Genomic DNA, 17,035 nt, shown 5'->3' on the forward strand with positions numbered 1-17,035 from the left:
CCTAACGGGATACACTAACCATCCACACGCTCTTTTGGCCTCGATCACAACGAGTAGTGTAACATCGCGCTCTGCTACACCATAGTGAATCCTAACGGAATACACTAACCATCCACCCAAACAACAAGTATTTACTCATACTTAGGAACATTCCACTCACTTGAAAATCCTTGCACACGCATCACACGTACGTGTACACAACGCCACCACAATCGAGCAAGAACCACCTATATCGCACATAGGCACAAAACAATAATTCTCTAGAACAGAATCCGACACACACATCCCTTAACTGAGGGATCTCACCTTGCTCGTTAAACACGTCCATTATCTCCAAATGAGATTCACCACATTACCACCTCAGTGATAATTTAAATCTAATACCATAAGTACAATTTATTCCAAATCGTACTTTTACCACAATTCACCGACGTAGGTCTCAACGCTAGCTCCGAATCCATACGTGCAACGTCCAATATCAATACACTAGAACATCTTCGTGCGAGAGTGCAAACTCCCCCACTTAGAACTCCATTTCGTAACCACATCACTATACCTTGCTCCAACCTTGTGCGCACGAAGGATTTTAACCTATCCTTAAACACTTCGAATGAAGAGTTTGCCACAATTACACAAACTTAAATCTTGCAATCTTCCGATTGCTCTAGCTTGTCAAATTTCCACCTAGTCACTCATGCACCTAAGGGTTTCTCTCCGGTACCCTAAGTACAATGTAACCGCAATACCATCGGAGTCGAATACCACGCTAGTAGGTATGAAAGAGGCACCTAACATCGCATCACGTAGACTCCATTACAGACATACATCGAGATCAAACACTCGATCTTTAGGGTTTTATCCACCCGTCGAACCTCATGGTTCATCAACTTCAACACAATAGCGAACACGCGCTTAACGACCAAACAACAAAGGCCATACCCATGGCTTGGTAAAAACAATTCCCAACACTAAGGAATGCTTGGTCGCACCAAGTCTTACTCCCTTCCTCCGTCAATCCATACACCACCATAGGGTAATTCCATTAGGAATGTCACCCATAACAATAACATGCACAACACAACGCATTTATCAAACCCGAACTCAATCGGCACATAATAAATAATCAAAGGACATATTTATTAAAATGAAAAGTACCTTAACGTCTCCTCGTCACACCCGTCCCCGCTAGCTCGGGACACTCCGACTTACGATATCCTTCTTCTTGGCAATTGAAGCACACCGTGCCATCACCCTTTGGCACCGAACATTCTCAAGACTTGTGACCCCTCACGCCACAATTGTAACACCTAGACACACTAGAATCTGATATACTCCTCCGTATACCACCCGTGCTCACACTTGCACCATCAGTTCTCTTACTTGTAGCACCATACGAAACAACCCTTCTCTTACTTAAAGGTTCACTAACCACCGATCGCGAATACGATTCGAAACCCCTAGCCACGGCGAATAACTCCGCAAACAATTTCGCCTGACCTCTGCTAATTTTGTCCTGCAAGTCATCATTCAAAGTTCGATAGAAATCTTCCATCAACATACGATCGTTCCCAATATACTCCGGGCAAAAACGAGCCTTCGCCATAAAGGTAGTCTTGAGAGTATTCAAGTCCAGAGATCCCTGTCGCAAATTTCGCAACTCATCACGCAATTCCGCCAAGTCGGCTTGCGTCCGGAACTCCTCGAAGAATCCCTTCTTAAAATCGTTCCACGATAATCCCATAAAAGCTTCACCACCAACGATATCAATTTTACCATCTAACCAATCCTTCGCCCTACCCCGCAACAAGCTAGTAGCGAGTCTTGTCCTCTTCTCGAGAGGGCATTCAATAGTGCGAAAACACCCTTCGATATTCGAGATCCATGTTGTACTTATCAAAGGATCCGGTTTCCCGTCATACATCGGAGGTTTAGTCTTCATGAAACTCTTATGACAACGCTCCATTTCACCACTACTTTGAAATTTACAATACTTCTTATCCATTTCTTCTCGAAATGCACCCATTTGCTCCTCAACGACGACCGCAACCCTATCGTTAAACTCATCGACATTCGTCCCGATCTCGTTTTGCGTCGTCATTCTAAAGAATACAAAAATGATTAGTCCACGAACGTATAAAGCCACACGCAAAACACCACCCCATCTTGCTAAACACTCATTGTACATCACTTGTTAGACACGATTTGCACCTGTAATAAAGTTTGCAAGTCCTTATTACACACACGCCATATCAACTTGTTAATACAATGACTGCCTCGCTCGATGATATAAACCAACATAACAAAAATTCTACGCGATATAAACACACGCAAGAATTACATCACAACACAAGCCACAATTCTAGTTAGTTCACTTACACGCTAAGGCACTAACCAAGTTCCCATTCCGACCCGTACTCCTACAAGTCCCGCAATAATTAAGCATACACAAAAGTCTAAGTCTAGGCACCTATCTCAAGTCACCTAAATCCCTTAGACCATGCTCTGATACCACTTGTAACAACCCAACCCGTTATCCAACAGAATACGCAAGAAATTTTTTTTTATATACAAAAGGGGTACGCAGCGCGCAGCCTCCTTGTGCGCGGCGCGCACAAGGCCTGACAGCTTGCTGTCCAAATTTTCCAATTTTCATTTAAAGATCTCCCACTTCCCAACACTTTTAGACGAAACGCTTTTCACAACATATAATATTAGATAAAACTAACACGTTCCAATAATAAAACGAGTTTTACGACACTGAGCCCACATCGACAGTTTTACGACTTTCGTACAAAATACAAGTTTTCGTCCACATGAGTTTTAACACAAAATAAAGACCGAGCATGGCGATTGGGGATACACTACCCAATCCTAATCAAATCCAAAATCAGGTCTTCTAAAGCAACCTACGCGAGACCACTAGTTCCCACGCTTACCCGAGCCACCGCATCCATGCAAATCTATAAAAATGTAAACAACGAGAGGGTAAGCTAACGCTTAGTGAGTGAGAATATACTACATACATATATATGCAAAAAATGGACACGCCACACAATAATAATCAAATAACACATACCGGAGTCCATGCATAAAGGCAAGCTAATCTAAGCATACCGTACAATCGCTATACACAAACTAAAATATCAACAATGCGAGTACACCAACGACGATATGTACCACACCAATAAGCTACACCCGGAGGGTTAGCTACAACATAACAATACAACAATATCCATATGTATAACAAAGCATAATACCGCCCAAGGTTAACCCCTTAACCCAATACCAAATGAAGATTGGCCGAACTACACGAGCCTTAGTAAATCCGCATCCACACGAGACTACTATCTTCAATACCACAACAACATCGAGGTTGGTCAAACTACATGAGCCTTAGTAAATCCGCATCCACACGAGACTACTACCTCAATAAGATGACCGAACTACACGCGTCATCGTGAATCCGCATCCACACGTGATTCACTTTCCAAATCAAAACTCACGGTCCCGGGATTTATAAATGTAACGACCCAGCCCGTTATCCTTCCAAAAACGTGCCATAAAAAAAATTTGTAACCCAGTTCATCTGGACGGCGTCCAATTATCTGGACGGCGTCCAGTTGTGAAGACCAGGATGGCGTCCAGCCATCTGGGACGGCGTCCAAATGTACTAAAATATTCTGATAAGTTTTTCAAACACACGCGAGCGAAAAACCCGCTTCCCGACACTTTTATACCAAAACACTTTCGCAGTATGTTATAATAATTAAAACTAAGAGTTTTCTATAATAAAACCGAGTTTTACAACCCCGGGACCACGTCGACCCAAATTACAAACCAGTGACCATTTCGACCCATTTAGTTAAATTCAAAACATAGACCGAGCATGGGATTGGGGATACGCTACCCAATCCTAATCAAATCCAAAAGCAAGTCTTCTAAAGCAACTACGCAAGTCCACTAGTTCCCACGCTTAACCGAGCCACCGCATCCATGCAATCTATAAAAATGTGAACAACGAGAGGGTAAGCTAATGCTTAGTGAGTGAGAATATACTACATACATATATATATGCATAAAATGGACACGCCACACAAATAATCAATTAACGCATACCGGAGCATCCAAGTGTAAAGGCAAGCTAAGCTAAGCATACCGTACGATCACTAAGCAACAAACTAATAACAACAAGTAAGTTCACCAACGATGAGGTGAACAATGCCATCAAGCTACACCTGGACGGCTAGCTACATCACAACAATACGACGATATATAACAATAAGGCGTAAAACGATCAAGGTTAACCCCTTAACCCGAATACCGAAACCAAAAGATTACCACTATGAAGATTGGCCGAACTACACGAGCCTTAGTAAATCCGAAACCACACGAGCCTTATTGAATCCGTAACCACACGAGATCACTACCTCAATAAGATGACCAAACTACACATGTCATCGTGAATTCTAACTACACGAGACTCACTTTCGATAAGATGACCGAACTGCACGTGTCATCGTGAATCCACATCTACACGTGATCCACTTCTCCAATCACAACCCACATCAATCGGGGTATTCCAAATCACATCACAATATCAACCCTTCGCCATTGGGGTTATATAATCCACATCACAAGCATATGTGATAACGTACACACAAAGTGTGTACCTCGCCAAAGGTGGTCAACCAAAACACACAACCATGCCAATTGGACCTACACGCAAGTCCATCAAAATCCACCTATATGTGAAGTGAGCTCTATAACCGAGAACCGCTTCACCCGACCCGCACCCATCCCACACATACATATGCACATAGGATATTAACACTCACCTTGTCGCCTTGATGAATGCTACCGAATAATCCGCAACTCGCCGATGGAATGTACCTATTCCATTATCACAAATACAACAACACAATTAGAGTGGATTTACAATCAACCCAAATCGACACTTAGTTCAATTTCTACCCATTGCACTTCCAAGCACCAAACCGCGTCCAAACCAACCAATAATCACTAACACGAGTGAGAATGGTCCTAAAATGCCAATTAAACCCGAACACAAGTGTTAAACACTCGTCTTGCCCAAATTGACACCAAACCCTAATTTTGACCCATTTCAAAATCAATCAACCAAACACACCCAAATGTGTTCCAACACTTCTATAATCACTAAACCTAGTGATTAAACTCAAGATCAAAGCCTAATCAAGGCCCAATTGTCAACCAACCTAAAACCCGCCAAGTGACAAGAATAACTAGTCACCATAAACCCATTTCATCATCTAAGAGGATTTCACAACAAATTAAGCTCAAACCCTAACTTGAATATCAAATCTAACAAATGAAATTTAGAGTTTGAACTTACCAATACTACCACAACGTAGCCATGAACGAGATGAACAACTTTAGAACCCGAGCTTTTGCGAGAATCCGACTCCTTACTCTCCAAATCAAGCTCTCTCTCTCTCTATCTAAACTCTTACTCTCTCTCTCTAGATAAGGATGAGAGTGTTTGTGTGGGTGAAATGTGATCCATAAATGGGATCTAGGTCAGCCCTGAAGGCTCCAAACCGGCACCCAAGTGAATTGACCAAATTGCCCTTTTTAAAATAAAATAAACAGCTGGCCCGTCTATACATTTGGACGGCGTCCCAAATCCTGGACGACGTCCCACTCTTCATTACTGGACGGCGTCCCAAATCCTGGACGGCGTCCCAAATAACTACAAAAGACTGAATTAGAAACAGGGTCTTACAACTCTCCTCCACTTAGAATCGATCACGTCCTCGTGATCTTTGTCACTTAACCAACCGGACCACCACTCAATAGTCCTCAAACATACGTTCCAATACGACTTCCGCCACCTTTATCGTAAATCTCGAAGATTGTTCCACTTAACTAATACTCACGTGCACGCATTCCGAGACATGCAATGCACACAACATACGAAAACTACAACAATCGCTTAACGTACATGGAACCATCATGATTCCTTCCAATTTCTCTAGGCAATTCTCCTCAACGAATCGCCTTTAACCCTAAACCGTCATCCGCGATTTTTCAAATCCACATATCCGAGCACTAAAACATGCTCAATCCCTCACATCGGGAAAAACTCAACCAATCTCGTACCTAGATATCAATCCCTTAGCGTACCCCTACAAGTACAATGCTAAAGTAACCACATACCAAAATAAGGTCAACAACCCAAACGGTGAAGACTGATCTAAACGAATCCTTACGGATAACACCAATCACTAAACGTCCCTTGTAGTGCACAATACGACCAATACGCAACTACCGTACATCATAAAAAACGGCTAAAACCGATAGCTCCCAAACGACTATGGCAACGCTAATCCCAAGGTGTACAAAATCGACTATTGTCACACCCGTACAACACGTGAGCTAAACACGGCTATCGCATCACTACTCATACATCATGGTCCTCACGACCCCACCACTGGTGTATAAACAACCAATAGTTCACAATACAACATGGTCCTTACGACCCCACCATTGGTGTATAAAACAACCAATAGATCACACATCCAACAACATGAAGGCTGGCCAAAAAGTACACGTGCCTTAGTGAATCCGCATACCACACGTTACTCACTACCTTCACCGCACAACAATCGGGATTGGCCGAACTACACGCGCCCTAGTGAATTCGAACTACACGAGAGTCACTATCCCAATACAATGACCGCAACCACACGTGTCATTTGTGAATCCGAACTACACGAGACTCACCTCCTCAATACAATGACTGCAACCACACGAGTCATTTGTGAATCCGCACCAACACGAGACTCACTTCCACAATATAATGACCGCATCCACACGAGTCATTTGTGAATCCGAACTACAAGCGATCCACTTCTCAAATCTCAACACAGGAATGGTACTCCCATTCCCCATCGGTACTCGAATTTCCGGATAACGTTATACCATACCGATATAACACTACACCCATGATGAAGTCAGCGGACCACGTCAACGGTCATGCTTCACCAATCATAAGCTCTTTTGGCCTCATACAACGAGTAACGTAACATCGCGCACTGCTACGCCATAGTGAATCCTAACGGATACCACTAACCATTCACACAATCGAGCAAGGACCACCTATATTGAACATAGGCACAAGACAATAATTTCCGACACACATACCCCTTACCCGATGGATTTTCACCTTGCTCGTCAAACACCTCCCTTATCTCTCAACGAGATTACCACATTATCACCTTGGTGATAATTTACATCCAAATCATAAGTACAATTTAACCGAAATTGTACTCTGCCACAAATCGACCAAAACTAGGTCCCAACACAAATTCCGGATCTACTATGAGCATCCTACGAAATCTCACACTAACACTTCCTCGTGCGGGAGTGTAACTCCCCCACTTGGAACTACGTTCCATAACCGCATCTTGTACAACCGTACAATGCTACCAAAGGTAGACTTTACCAACAATTGGGTTCAAACGACCCATCACTACATCTTGCTCCAATCTTGAGCACATGAAGGATTTTAACCAATCCTTAAACACTTCGAATGAAGAGTTCACCACAAGTATACGAACTTTACTCTCGCAATTATCCAATTGCTATAGTTTGTCAAATTTCACCTAGTCACTCATGTACCTAAGGGTTTCTCCCCGGTACCCTAAGTACAATGTAACCGCAACGCCATCGGAGTCGAACACCACACTAGTAGGTATGAAAGAGGCACCTAATGACACGTCATGTAGAATCCTTCACCGATATACATCGAGATTAAGCACTCGATCTCTCGGGTTCCATTCCACCCGACGAACCTCATGGTTCCACCATTCTCAACACAAAAGCGAACACGCGCTTAACAACCGAACACCAAAGCCCATTCCCGAGGCTTGGTAGAAACATTTGTCAACACTAAGGAATGCTTGGTTGCACCAAGTCTTACGCCCTTCGCCCGACAATCAAAACATCACCATAGGGTACTTCCATTAGGAGCGTCACCCATAATAATAACATGCACAACACAAGGCATTTAACAAACTCAAACTCAAACGGCACATAATAAATAATCAAAGGACATATTTATTAAAACGAAACGTACCTTAACGTCTCCTTGCCGCACCCGTCCCCGCTAACTCGGGACATTCCGACTTACAATGTCCTTCTTCTTGGCAATTGAAGCACACCGTGCCATCACCCTTTGGCACCGAACATTCCCAAGACTTGTGACCCCTCACGCCATAATTGTAACACCTAGACGCACTAGAGTCCGATATACCCGTCCGTGTACCACCTGTGCTCACACTCGGATCCTTAGTCCTCTTACTAGGAGCACCATATGAAACAACCCTTCTCTCACTTGAAGGTTCCCCAATCTTTGATCGCGAATACGACTCGAAACCCCTAGCCACCGCGAATAACTCTGCAAACGACTTCTCTTAACCCCGGCTAATTTTTTTTTTCAAGTCATCATTCAAAGTTCGATAGAAATCCTCCATCAACAAACGATCATTCCCCAAATACTACGGGCAAAAATGAGCCTTCGCCATAAAGGTCGTCTTGAGAGTATTCAAATCCACAGAACCCTGTTGCAAATTTTGCAACTCGCTACGCAATTCTGACAAATCGGCTGAAGTCTGGAACTCCTCGAAGAATTCCCTCTTAAATTCGTCCCACGATAACGCCATAAACGGTTCACCACTGACAAGATCAATCTTTCCATCCAACCAATCCTTCGCCCTACCCCGCAATAAGCTAGTAGCGAATCTTGTCCTCTTCTCGGGAGGGCAATCAATGGTACGAAAACACCCTTTGACATCCGAGATCCAAGTTGTGCTTATTAAAGGATCCGGTTTCCCGTCATACATCGGGGGTTTAGTCCTCATGAAGCTCTTAAGACAACGCTTCATTTCCCCACTACCTTGAAATTCGGAATACTTCCTATCCATTTCTTCTCGAAACCCACCCATATACTCCGCCACAGCGGCAGCAACACTAGTGTTAAACTCCACGTCGTTCGTCTTGATCCCGTTTCCCGTCACCATTCTAAGGAATGCAAAGCGATTAGATCATGAACGTATAAACCACACACACAACACCGCCCCATCTTGCTAAACACTCGTCGTACATCACTTGTTAGACACGATTTGCACCCGTAATAAGGTTTGCAAGTCCTTATTACGTACACACGCCGTATCGACTTGTTAGTACGATGACCGCCTCGCTCGATGATATATGCAAACACAAACATAAACAAAACACAACGCAATCATATATTAATAATGTCCACATATTAATATAAACGTTAGTACTACAAACGAGGCACTAACTAGAACTCGTTCCGAACCGTAATCCTACAAGTCCCGCAACAATTTAGCACACTCAAAAGTCTAAGTCTATGCACCTATCTCAAGTCACTTAATCCCTTAGACCATGCTCTGATACCACTTGTAACGACCCAACCCGTTATCCTTCTAAAAACGTGTCATAAAAAAAAATTTGTAACCCAGTTCATCTGGACGGCGTCCAGTTATCTGGACGGCGTCCAGTTATCTGGACGGCGTCCAGTTGTGAAGACCAGGATGACATCCAGCCATCTGGGACGGCGTCCAAATGTACTAAAATATTCTGATCAGTTTTTCAAACACACGCTAGCGGAAAACTCGCTTCCCGACACTTTTATTTCAAAACACTTTCGCAATATGTTATAATAATTAAAACTAAGAGTTTTCTATAATAAAACCGAGTTTTACAACCCCGGGCCCACATCGACCCAAATTACAAACCAGTGACCATTTCGACCCATTTAGTAAAATTCAAAACATAGACCGGGCATGGGATTGGGGATACGCTACCCAATCCTAATCAAATCCAAAAGCAAGTCTTCTAAAGCAACTACGCAAGTCCACTAGTTCCCATGCTTACCCGAGCCACCGCATCCATGCAATCTATAAAAATGTGAACAACGAGAGTGTAAGCTAATGCTTAGTGAGTGAGAATATACTACATACATATATATGCATAAAATGGACATGCCACATAAATAATCAATTAATGCATACCGGAGCATCCAAGTGTAAAGGCAAGCTAAGCTAAGCATACCGTACGATCACTAAGCAACAAATTAATAACAACAAGTAAGTTCACCAATGACGAGGTGAACAAAGCCATCAAGCTACACCCGGAGGGCTAGCTACATCACAACAATACGACGATATGTAACAATAAGGCGTAAAACGCCCAAGGTTAACCCCTTAACCCGAATACCGAAACCAAAAGATTACCACTATGAAGATTGGCCGAACTACACGAGCCTTAGTAAATCCGCAACCACACGAGACTACTATCTTCATAACCACAACAACATCGAGGTTGGCCGAACTACACGAGCCATAGTGAATCCGCAACCACACGAGATCACTACCTCAATAAGATGACCCAACTACACGCGTCATCGTGAATCCGAACTACACGAGACTCACTTCTGATAAGATGACCGAACTACACGTGTCATCGTGAATCTGCATCCACACGTGATCCACTTCTCCAATCATAACCCACATCAATCGGGGTATTTCAAATCACATCACAATATCAACCCTTCGCCATTGGGGTTATAGAATCCACATCACAAGCATATGTGATAACGTACACATAAAGTGTGTACCTCGCCAAAGGTGGTCAACCAAAATGCACAACCATGCCAATTGGACCTACACGCAAGTCCATCAAAATCCACCTATATGTGAAGTGAGCTCTATAACCGAGAACCACTTCACCCGACCCGCACCCATCCTAGACATACATATGCACATTGGATATTAATACTCACCTTGTCGCCTTGATGAATGCTACCGAATAATCCGCAACGCGCCGATGGAATGTACCTATTCCATTATCACAAATACAACAACATAATTAGAGTGGATTTAAAATCAACCCAAATCGACACTTAGTGCAATTTCGACCCATTGCACTTCCAAGCACCAAACCGCGTCCAAACCAACCAATAATCACTAACACGAGTGAGAATGGTCCTAAAATGCCAATTAAATCCGAACACAAGTCTTAAACACTCGTCTTGTCCAAATTGATACCAAACCCTAATTTTGACCCATTTCAAAATCAATCAACCAAACACACCCAAATGTGTTCCAACACTTCCATAATCACTAAACCTAGTGATTAAACTCAAGATCAAAGCCTAATCAAGGCCCAATCGTCAACCAACCCAAAACCCGCCAAGTGACAAGAATAACTAGTCACTATAAACCCATTTCATCATCTAAGAGGGTTTCACAACAAATTAAGCTCAAACCCTAACTTGAATATCAAATCTAACAAATGAAATTTGGAGTTTGAACTTACCAATACTACCACAACGTAGCCGTGAACGAGATGAACAACTTTAGAACCCGAGCTTTCGCGAGAATCCAACTCCTTCCTCTCCAAATCAAGCTCTCTCTCTTTAAACTCTTACTCTCTCTCTAGATAAGGATGAGAGTGTTTGTGTGGGTGAAATGTGATCCACAAATGGGATCTAGGTCAGCCTTGAAGGCTCCAAACCGGCAACCAAGGGAATTGACTAAATTGCCCTTTTTAAAAGAAAATAAAGAGCTGGCCCGTCTATACATTTGGACGGCGTCCCAAAGCCTGGACGGCGTCCCACTCTTCATTACTAGACGGCATCCCAAATCCTGGACAGCGTCCCAAATAACTGCAAAATACTGAATCAGAAACAGGGTCTTACAATAAAAATCCACATCATCAGGGTTATCCAATTCACAACTCAATATCAACCCTTCGCCATTGGGGTTATATAATCCACATCACAAGCACATGTGATAACGTACTCACAAAGTGTGCACCTCGCCAAAGGTGGTCAACCAAAATGCACAACCGTGCCAATTGGACCTATTACACAAGTCCATCAAATCCACCAATATGTGAAATGAGCTCTATAACCGAGAACCACTTCACCCGACCCGCACCTATCCTACACATACATATGCACAAAGGATATTAACACTCACCTTGTCGTCTTGAAGAGTGCTACCGAATAATTCGCAACTCGCCAATGGAAAGTACCTATTCTATTATCACAATACAAACAACACACTTAGAGTGGATTTACCAACCAACTCAAATCGACACTTAGTGCAATTTAAACCCATCGCACTTCCAAGCACAAATCGCGCCCAAACTAACCAATAATCACTAACACTAGTGATAATGGTCCTAATATGCCAATTTAACCCAATCATAAGTGTTAAACACTTATCATTCTCAAAATCACCCATATACCCTAATTTTGACTCATTTCAAAATTAGTCTTTCAAATACACTAAAATGGGTTCCAACACTTCTATAATCACCAAACCTAGTGATTAAACCCAATTCCATGTCCTAAATCATGGCCAAGTGTCACACACCCAAATAGGGCCTGGGTATTTGTGACTAATTATATCAAATCACAGTTGTATAAACAAGAACGACTCTATATGAGACGTTTTATTGAGTTTTGCAGCGGAAGATAAATAGATTACATTGTATTTAGAGCATTAAATGTTTTTAATTGATATGATATGTAATGAAGACTCTAAGCATAGCAAGCAATCATCATTAAAGCAGCAAATATACAGCGGAATCAATATTTAAGTACCTGAGAATAAACATGCTTAAAAAGTCAACACGAGGTTGAGTGAGTTCATAGGTTTGTCATAAATCAATAGTTCAATATACTATTAGACCACAAGATTTCAGTTTAAAGTTGATTAATACCAAATATATCAATCGAAAGAGTTGCTATTTGTAATATCGCTACTAGATAAAAATTACCTCGTGACACTTGTTATTCATGTCGTTGAATCATTATTATGTAGTCAAAGACCAACGGTCAACTGACTAGAGACGTCACTCTCAGTAGCGCTACTCACAATAACTAAGCTTGCATCTTATACCTCAGCAATTAACGATATTACGGCAGGGATTTAGCATGACAAAGCATGTATATAGCATAAAAGTTTGAGTACTTGTGTCTAAACGTAAAATAGTTATAAAAGTTGCGCATGTATTCTCAGCCCAAAAATATATATAAAAAGGGAGCTATGAAAACTCACGATACGATACGATAGTTTGTAGTGAACGAGCATAGGATGGCACTGAACAAGTACAGAGTTGACATCGGATTCACGAACATATATCAAGTATATATATTAAGACGTATATTGAACATATAATGTTAATCAAACCAGTTTGTGTAAAATATATTACTTATAGTAATATATTTGTTATTTCAATTATATATGTTTATATATATATATGTATGTTATTTTTATATGTTATTAGAAAATAGTACATTAAATATATTTATTATAATTAATTAAGCAGTGTTCATTATAAAAATATAAATATAGTTCTGTTGTAGGTTTTGAATATATTTTTATACAACGAGTATTTATTTAGTAAAATAATATTAATAAGTATAAATATAAAGTTGTATCTTTTTACGATAATAATAATAATAACCTAAATGAAATTTTAATTATAATTTTAATAAAAATGTTAATTTTTAATAAAATGATAGTTTTATTAGAAATGATAATTTTGATAACTTTAATTAAAGTGATACTTTTTAATTATAATTATGTTTTAAATATTAATGTTTATAATAACTTTAACATTAGTAATAGTAATAATATAGATAATAATATATAAAAAGGTATATTTGATTACGATAATACTTTTAATAATAATACTAATAATAATAATAATAATAATAATAATAATAATAATAATAATAATAATAATAATAATAATAATAATAATACAAATTATTACTAATTATAATGATAGTAATACTAGTAATAATAATACTAATACTTATGATGATGATAATAATAATAATAATAATAATAATAATAATAATAATAATAATAATAATAATAATAATAATAATAATAATAATAATAATAATAATAATAATAATAATAATAATAAAAGTAAAAGTTTACCTTTTAGATGTTTTTCCAAAAAAATGCCAACGACCGGGCTCGAACCCGAGACCTCACGCTTACCCGTAACACCCTTAACCATTTGACCAAATTCGGTTTACTGATTTAATACCCATCTTTAATTTAATTAAACTGTATTCGTTTCAACTTCTTTTTCTTCTCTCTAATCCAAATCGACAGGAATCCCATAATTAATACAATCAGTTCACCCTTTGATTTAAGATATTAAATTGGACTTGAACAACTAGTAAATTATCTTAATTAACAGACATGGAAAGAAAAAAAAATATAAATGAAGAGTGCCTCTGCTGCTGTCGCAGCAAAAAGAAAAAAAATAATGATTTTGAAATCCAAACCGTTATAGACTAAGATCATAACACGAAATACTTTGTAATTCACTCATAGAAACTATCTCAAACATCAATTGAACCTGAAACACAGAATTGAATTCGAATTTGATCATGAATAAGACAGTTGACTTTTTTTAAAAAAATTACTTTGACTCAAGAATTCGAATTCGTTTTGAAGAATCGAGAGGTGATATTTTGCAGATAGTTTGAGTGAATGATTCATAACAACATTGCATTATTACATTTTAAATTTGGATTCGATTTCAGGGTTTTTGAAAAATAAACCAATAACAGAGGTTAACGAGCTTTTTGTTTAAAATTTTGGTTTGATTCGAATTGCAGCCGAGGATTGGATTATATAGGGTAATTGAGTGATTGATGCTGTAACAAAAAATTGATCAAAGTGGTTTTGTAGTAGAGATTGTGGTCGACTAAAGTATATCGTGAGCAAGAAAAAAAAAAGAAAGAAATATAAAAAAATAAAAGCTGATTGATTTAAATAAAAAAATGGGTGTCGACTCAGTTCATGATCAGAAAGCTAAAGAAAATAAAAAAAATTTAAAAAGCTGAATACCTAATTTAGGTTTCGATCATTTTCATCATTTTTTTATAATTAATAATTTAATAATAATAATACTAATTAATAATAATTAGATTAATAATAATAATAATAAATATAATTAATAATGAGAATAATATGATACTTAATAATAATATTAGTAATAATAATACTAATAATAATATAAATTATGTTAATGATATAAATAATCATATTAATCATAATAATAATAAATGATAAATGATAATAATATTAATTTTGATAATAATAATATTAATAATAATGACAATACTGATAATGATAATTGTCAATAATGAAAACAATAATACTAGTAATAATAATTTTCATATCAATAATAGTATTAAGAATACTGATGTTAATGTTAGTATTTATATTTAATTATGAAAGTAATATTAGTATATTTACTATAATTTAACTTTTAATTATTATTACATATTATATATATTGAATATGTAATATTTATACATTATATATATATATATATATATATATATATATATATATATATATATATACATACATACATACATATTTATTTACACATTTGTTCGTGAATCGTTGGTCAATAGTCAAAGGTAATTGAATTCATGAAATTAGTTTAAAAATTTTGACATTCAAGATGAAAGGTTTTTGCTTAACGTGTCGATATCATATAAAGATTAGGTTTAAATTTAGTCGAAAATTTCCGAGTTATTATAGTATCCCCCTGTTAATAGAAATTTCATCCCGAAATTTAGTTTTTGCCATCCATCGGCATTGTTTGTAAACAGGTGAGGATATTTTCGTTTTATTTGGTCTTCACGATCCCAGGTATACTCGGGGCCTTGCGTGAATTGCAACAGATAGAATATTGTTTTGTTTTCAAGAGTTTAAATCATACGAACCATAATTTCTATAGGTTCTTCTATGAAGTGCATTTTATCATTGATGCGGAGGTTATCTAAAGGATTTAACAAGAGTGTCATTGATTAGGTTTTCTCAGAAAGAGATGATGATGCTATACAAGCATTTCAATACACATGAAATGTGTTATGATTAATAGTGAGCTTATTTAAACCTTGAGCGTTTATGCCACATGATGTTATGCGAGGTGTATATGAAATAACTTTATTTTTACAACTAAATACTATTAAATACGATACAATTTTACACAAGATATTTATTTATTTATAGAATGGATATACTTAAACCTTGCTACAACACTTATAGGCAGTGTACCTAATCGTACAGTAGTGTAGTTTTTAGTAAGTCCGGTTCGTTCCACGGGGAATCTTTTAAACAAAGCTTAACGCTATATTAGTTTTAATTTATAAAAATACAAATATATATATATAAGTAATATTATTATTATAAAGGGGGTTTTTTACCGTTTAATGACCGGTTTGTCGATTTTAAAAACTTTAGTCGCAGTTAAAACCTAATGTAAAATATTAAAAATAAATATAACTTAATTTAAAGCGTAAAGTAAATAACGATAATGAAATTACGATAAATAAAAGTGCGATAAAATAAAATTGCGATAATTAAAAAGTACGATAATTAAAAGTGCAATTAAATACAATAACAATAAATAAAAGTGCGATAATTAGAAGTGAAATTAAATATAAAATAAAGGAAATTAAATATGAAATAAAATAATTATGCTTATTTAAACTTCCGTAATCATGATGTTTGACGTGTTGATTTTAGTTTTATGCCCATGGGTTAATTGTCCTTTGTCCTGGATTATTCAATATGTCCGTCTGGTTTTTGTCCATAACAGTCCATCACTCATAAATATAAAGTGCGAGTATCCTCGTCAAATTATCCTTATACCCGAAGTCAAATATTCCAACTAATTGGGGACTTAAACTGTAACAAGGTTTTAATACTTTGTTATCAATTATGCCAAGTGTCCTTGTACATAATTTCACCCCTGTTTTAATAATTCTAGTGGCTATTAATCCATTCCCGTGTCCGGTTAAATGAACGATTATTCGTACATATAAATACCCCGCCCATCGTGTCCGATCGAGTGTATATGGTTATTTATAGGGACGTCCAATTGTAAATCTTTATATTAAAATTAACAAACTATC

The sequence above is a fragment of the Rutidosis leptorrhynchoides genome, chromosome 5 (assembly GCF_046630445.1).
Source record: "Rutidosis leptorrhynchoides isolate AG116_Rl617_1_P2 chromosome 5, CSIRO_AGI_Rlap_v1, whole genome shotgun sequence".
Classification (NCBI taxonomy): Eukaryota; Viridiplantae; Streptophyta; class Magnoliopsida; order Asterales; family Asteraceae; genus Rutidosis; species Rutidosis leptorrhynchoides.